The sequence below is a fragment of the Myotis lucifugus genome, unplaced genomic scaffold (genome assembly GCF_000147115.1).
Source record: "Myotis lucifugus unplaced genomic scaffold, Myoluc2.0 scaffold_10, whole genome shotgun sequence".
Taxonomy (NCBI): Eukaryota; Metazoa; Chordata; class Mammalia; order Chiroptera; family Vespertilionidae; genus Myotis; species Myotis lucifugus.
In genome coordinates, this window is record NW_005871058.1 from 1,779,055 (window position 1) to 1,785,210 (window position 6,156).

The 6,156-nt window shown below is 39.7% G+C and overlaps 1 non-coding gene across 1 annotated transcript; it reads left to right on the plus strand.

The window, feature by feature from the left end:
• Window positions 1-1,286: 1,286 nt before the first annotated feature.
• LOC111824985 lies at window positions 1,287-1,391 on the plus strand. Its single transcript, XR_002828092.1, has one exon. It is a non-coding gene; the product is annotated as a U6 spliceosomal RNA (small nuclear RNA).
• Window positions 1,392-6,156: the final 4,765 nt, after the last annotated feature.

Below are 6,156 nucleotides of genomic sequence, written 5' to 3' on the forward strand. Positions count from 1 at the left end.
ACTAATATTTTCTTCTTGCCATGTCTAATCTGCTATTAATCTCAGCCTCATTCAGTTCACTTTCCACTGTAGAGGTTTGACTTGAGTCTTTTTAGATAATCTTCCACTTCTCTCCTTGTCACGCTAATGCTTTCCTCTAACTCTTTGAACATATGGTATGTATTTGTAATAGTTGTTTTAATGTCTTTGTTTACTAATTTCATCATCTATGTCATTTCTGAGTCTGTTTCTGTAGATTTTCTCCTCATTTTGGATCTTATGTTCCTGCTTCTTTGAATGTCTGGCAATTCATTTTTAAATTTTATTTTTTAATTACAGTCTGAGTTCAATATTATTTTGTATTAGTTACAGTGGTAACTTAATTTACTGTCAAACATTGTAAGTTTAACAGTTTGGGGGTACTGGATATGTTTGTAATGCTTTCAATATTTGGGAGTTTTGCAATAGGATGCAATTAAATTACTTGGGAACAGTTTGATGTTTTTGAGGCTTGCTCTTAAATGTTTGGTGGGGGCAGAACAGCCTTTAATCTAGAGCTAATTTGACCCTGCTATTGAGGCAATACTCTTCTGAAGGCTCTCCACAGTTCCATATGTGTTAGGAAGTCTTTCTACTCTGGCTAGTAAGCATATAAAAGATTCCCAGCCCTTTGTGTGCTCCAAGGATTGCTCCACCAAATCCTTTCCAGTGGCTTCTTCTGTCTTGATAGTCTCCTCAAACTCATGCACTGATTACTATTCAGCTCAAGCGTTAAGGGGACCCTCTGTGGATATTGGAGCTCTCTCATTGCAGCTTTCTTCTCTCCAGTGCTCTGCCCAAGAAGTCTAGCTGCCTAGGCATCTCTGTACTCTGAACTCTGTCTCAACTCAGGGGAATCACCTAACTCTGCAGTGGCCTAGAAACTCACCAGAGAGTAAACTAGAGCATTCATCACGCTCATCTTGTTGGCCCACCCCCCGCCACAACCCCGTTTTCTACAGAGATTGCTATCCTGCACTGCCTGTTTTCCAATGTCTGAACATTAGTTTCACAGATTTGTGACCAGTTGTTGAGTTGTTTAAGGAGGAGGGTGGTAAATGTGGTCCCTGTTACTCCATCATGATCCGAAGTGGAAATTCAGTGCTTCAATTTGAGACTCTTAAATTTAATTACAAGGTATGCCCACGGAAATTCAGCTAATACCTGTATTGGCCCATAGTGGGTGTTTGAGCTTCCCCCATTGTTCCTGTAGCTGCTATTCTTTCATCCCTATTAGCACATTTGCCTTTTGAAAAATGAAATGACATAGTCACTTCGGCAGCTTGTATACTAAGATTGGAACGATACAGAGAAGATTGGGATGGCCCCTGTGCAAAGGTGACACGCATATTCCTGAAACGTCCTACATTTTGTGCAGTTCCCCGCTGGGCTCCTCACACCCTTGATTAACTGGGAAGAAATATGAGTCAAAGCACAATGCATGGCACGCAATAGCAAAATCGTGACTTTTCACTATAAAAATATTCATGTAAGGCAATCTCTGAAATGAAAATGAAGCTGTTGTAACTGGGGTATTGTGCTAATACATTAACTTGCATTTCCTTCTTAAGCCTTAAAAGTTCTGAAATTGACCCTTTTTTTTTAAGGGAATGATGTGACAAGAGTGGGACTACATATATCAGCACTAAGAAGCAAAAAAACTTTTTTTTTTACACTTTCTACAATTCAGATGTGGAATTAAATGGAAACACTTTGTGAAGTGAAAGTGATTTGTTTAAGTAACATATTCTCCCCAAATTAAAGTGGAATATGGTGTAGGGTAAGGGTGCCATCTGCTAAGCCACAGTGTCAGTGGCTTATTCCTACAGCTTGTAGAGGGAGCATTTCCCCACTTATTGCCCTAATTCTACATCTATTTCTCACTTTGGAAGAATGAGTCTGGAATGCTTACGTCCTGGAAGAAGTTGCATCACTTAAGCAACTTTGCTAACAGTCCCCAGATTCCTAGGGCTTCTTCCTAGCACGATAGATAAGGCCTGGGAAAATGGGGATATTTCTTTTCAGATTTTGATGGAAAAGATCAATGGGTCTGCCTATTTGGGCTCACCATCGAGACAAAGTGAAGACACAAAATCCGTTTTCTGCTTTTGCTGGGATATAATATGTTAATACTTGAACATTTTCTTCTAGATGAGATATTCCAGTCACAGTGTGTTTCTCATGTACACTGGCCTCCTGCCATCCATACATTTCCAGACTCCACCTTCTCCCTTCAGACAACTGAATGGGAAAGAAAGGGATCTCTAAGAGTTCTTCCCTTTAAGTAAATGAATGTGGTTGTTTTAAACTTTACGGCATACACTGCCCCAACAGGAAAATAAAGCAGTGATCGTTGTAAAACATGAGTTGGTCAAGTTAATTTATTAGACAAAAATTTAGTTTGATTTTATGGATGAAGAAGTGCTGACATTCTGACCACAGACCTTCCGGGGGTGCAGAAGGGGATGCGACATAGGGGTGGGAGGGCCGCGTGTAATTTATTTCTCCCTGCTTTTATTTGTACTAACGGTTTCAGGGCAGAATGTTTTAAGGTTGGCTGTAATTGCTAGGCCAAGAGATTGGAGTTGACAGAAGGTTGCAACATTCAGTGCGCAGGAAAAATGGGACAAATGAAAGTCAAAATAAGTTTCTCCTCCTGGAGCTCTGAGAACAGCTTGTTCACTAATTGCACGGATGAAGTCATTTTTGTTGTACGGATATTAAAGACTTGACACGAGAACCTCCCAGTTCCATCTTGCTCGGCTGTACGAGGGCTGGTGACAGGTATTTCAGAACTGCCTGTTCCGTCCCTAAAGGTTCTCTGTCTGCCGAATGCTCTCAGGCTGTCTGTATACATAAACTGAAGCAAAGCAGACCCTCTGTGTGGCAGGCATGCCTCGGGTTGTAATTCTCCCCTGTGGATTTCATAGTCATCATTTAACTTTGGGGAAGTGGGGTTGGGGGGGGGGGAGTGTTGCGCACTTACACTTCCAAGACAGTGAATAAAAGTTTGCTTTTATTTATTTTTTTAAAAGAGAGATCACTTTTATTTAAAACAAACTTACTTGCTTCCAAATCAAAGGGCCTTGCAAAGACATAGTACTAGTAAAATACATAATGACTCAGATCCTTCCCGAAGTTTATCTTCATTGTACAATCAGTTCCATTGGCTGGGGAATGCTTGGGGCTCTTTCACATACTGCTAAACACTATCACACACCAAATCTGTAGAATCATAGGGGGTTGTTGGTGTGAAGTAGGAAGTCTCTGCAACATTCAGGCAAATTAAGCTAACGGTCAGAATTAGGGTCAAATGTGACCATTTCCACTAGCCCATAAGAAAAAGGAAACCCTGCAGGTGAATACAGGAATGTCCTTGACAGCAAAATGATCCTTCAAGGACTCTGGGTTTTGAGAATTTGTGATTGTTAATTGATGTTCTAAAAGGAATATTGACTCCAAGTTCTTTGCAGGAGAGGAGTATTTTGCTATAGCCTCTTCTTTACAAAGGCTGGGTCTATTTAAACCTCCCAGGCGACCACTTGCCCTGATACGAAAGTGATTGGCATGAAACTTTTGGACTCCCATATTTCTTGTCTTTCAATTGCCCCAGATAATGAACCCTTTAAAAATGTTCATTTAAATAATTCTATAATATGCCAACTGCACAGCACAAACCTGCAGTTGCAGTAATCTCCATGGAAACATTGAAAGGCAGATAAACAATTCTGGACAGTAGACAAGTTTGCATTAACCTGTTTATTACATTATTCCTGATGCACATATTAAAAAATCAGAGGAGATACAACAATTTATTCCTGATGCACATATTAAAAAATCAGAGGAGATAGAACAATTTATTCCTGATGCACATATTAAAAAATCAGAGGAAATAGAACAATTTTATTTTTGTGATAGAAAATAACAATGAACTTTTCATAGCAGTTCTGTCCAACAGAATGGTAATATAAGCTACATAAATTATTTTAAATTTCTAGGAGTCAAATTTGAAAAGTAAATTTATTTTTTGTATTTTTAAAATATATTTTTATTGATTTAAGAAAGGAAGGGAGAGGGAGAGAGATAGAAACATCAATGATGAGAGAGAAACATTGATCGGTTGCCTCTTGCATGCCCCACATTGGGGATCAAGCCCGCAACCCAGCATGTGCCCTGACCGGGAATCGAACCCTGACCTCCTGGTTCATAGGTCGACGCTCAACCACTGAGCCATGCCGGCTGGATGAAAAGTAAATTTATTTTAATAACATTTAATTTACTCCAATAAATCTAAAATATTGTCATTTTAATACATAATCAATAAAAATATTTTACATGTTTTTCTTACTCAAGCTTTTAAATCTTGAGTGTAATTTATACTCATGGCAAAATCTGGATTTGAACTAGTGTCTACCATGGTGGACAGAGTAATTCTATGTGATATTACATAGTCACTGTAGTAAACAAAAAAAAAAGAGTACAGTCTCTTCAGTGGGGGATTCTTACAGTTTTCCCTTGGACAGTTTAGAAGCTACACTTGCTCCCCAAGACCTGACTGTTCCTTTCTGGAACAATTGTGCCTCAGGGGGCTCTGCATGCTGTAAGGAAGTGGGTCCACCAGACCCTGCTGCTATTTTGCTTCTATATGTCTACTGTATTAACATGGTGCTCCAAGCCAAAGATGAACCTTGACTTCTGACTATAGTATTAATCTTCTAGAACCCTTTACTCTTGACGGCCTCTGGAACAGCACCCTACCTACTGCTACAGATGATTGGAATCCAATAGGAGTCCCATCCATACCCTTGGAATCACCTCAGCCCTGTTTCCCTTCAACTCCAAAATTCTAATATCTACTAAGATTTTAAAAATGCAGCTCAAAGCATGTCACCTCCCAGCTCAAAAACCCTCAATTCCTCCCTACCACCTAATAAACAAAGTACAGATTCTATAGCCCTATATTTAAGGCTCTGATGCCAATATAATGTTATAACATGATCTCCTCCTACTCTGCTATGTGTACTCAGCCAAAATGTACTAATTGTCTCCCAAATACACCCTGCCCATTGAAGCATCTGGTTTTTGTCTGTGGCATTCTTCTCTCTTCTTACTTCTCTAACTTCTTGCTGATTGAAATATAGTCCTATCCTTCAAGTCCCAGTCAAAACTATGACCTCTTCCATGAAGTCCTTCTGGGTTTTCCAGCAGAAATAATATTTTTGTCCTTGTACATACTTTATTTGTATTTCTGTTATGAGCCTTAATATGGTTTACATTGTTAGCTTGTTTGGGCGTATATGTGTGTCAATACCTTATCTCTGCTCGGATTATAAAGTTCATTTCATTGATTCAACACTTGTTTATTGAGTACCTACTATGTGCTAGTGCAATATAAAAAATAATAAGCAAGCCAGACATAGAGTATCCATTTCAGAGGGCTATTCTACAGCACCTAGCATCTGTCTTGCACTTTGTTAGCACTTGATTACTTGTACAATCCAGGACTGAATTCCTAACTTATCTGAAAAAAATACTTCCAGAAAGTTTTGTTTTCAGACCCAAAGAGTAAGAATAGTAAGTCAATGAAAAAGTCTTCAGAGGAGCTGATCGGGGAGCTCACAACATATATGTATTTGTGCACACTTTAGCCATGGAGACCCTGGCAAGCCTCACACAGAGCCCTCTCTCTCAGTTCACACACATGTCTAACAATAATAAGCATGACAACAACCACAGTGAGCTCGGGGCATTTGATTTCCAAACTCATTTCAGATGAGAAGCAGAAAATTAGGAACAGGGAGTCGAAATGGCATAATCAGTCACACAGGCAACCGTGAGACTGACCGTCCAGCAGCCAGGGAGGCCCTAGAGAGGCTAAACACACACACACACACACACACACACACACACACACACACACACACTAAAAACACAGCAATCTGCAGCCATTTAGAATAAGGACAAACAGTTCTGCATGCCTCCATGGGGACGGAGGACTTCCAGTGTCATAGCATACTACTACTTTTAATGACAACCCCAGCCATCACACTGGATTAGGTTTACCCTGCACTATTTTAAAAGGCAGGGACGATTAACATATTGGAAATGTTTCCATCCAAGATAATTAAAACTCTTGGT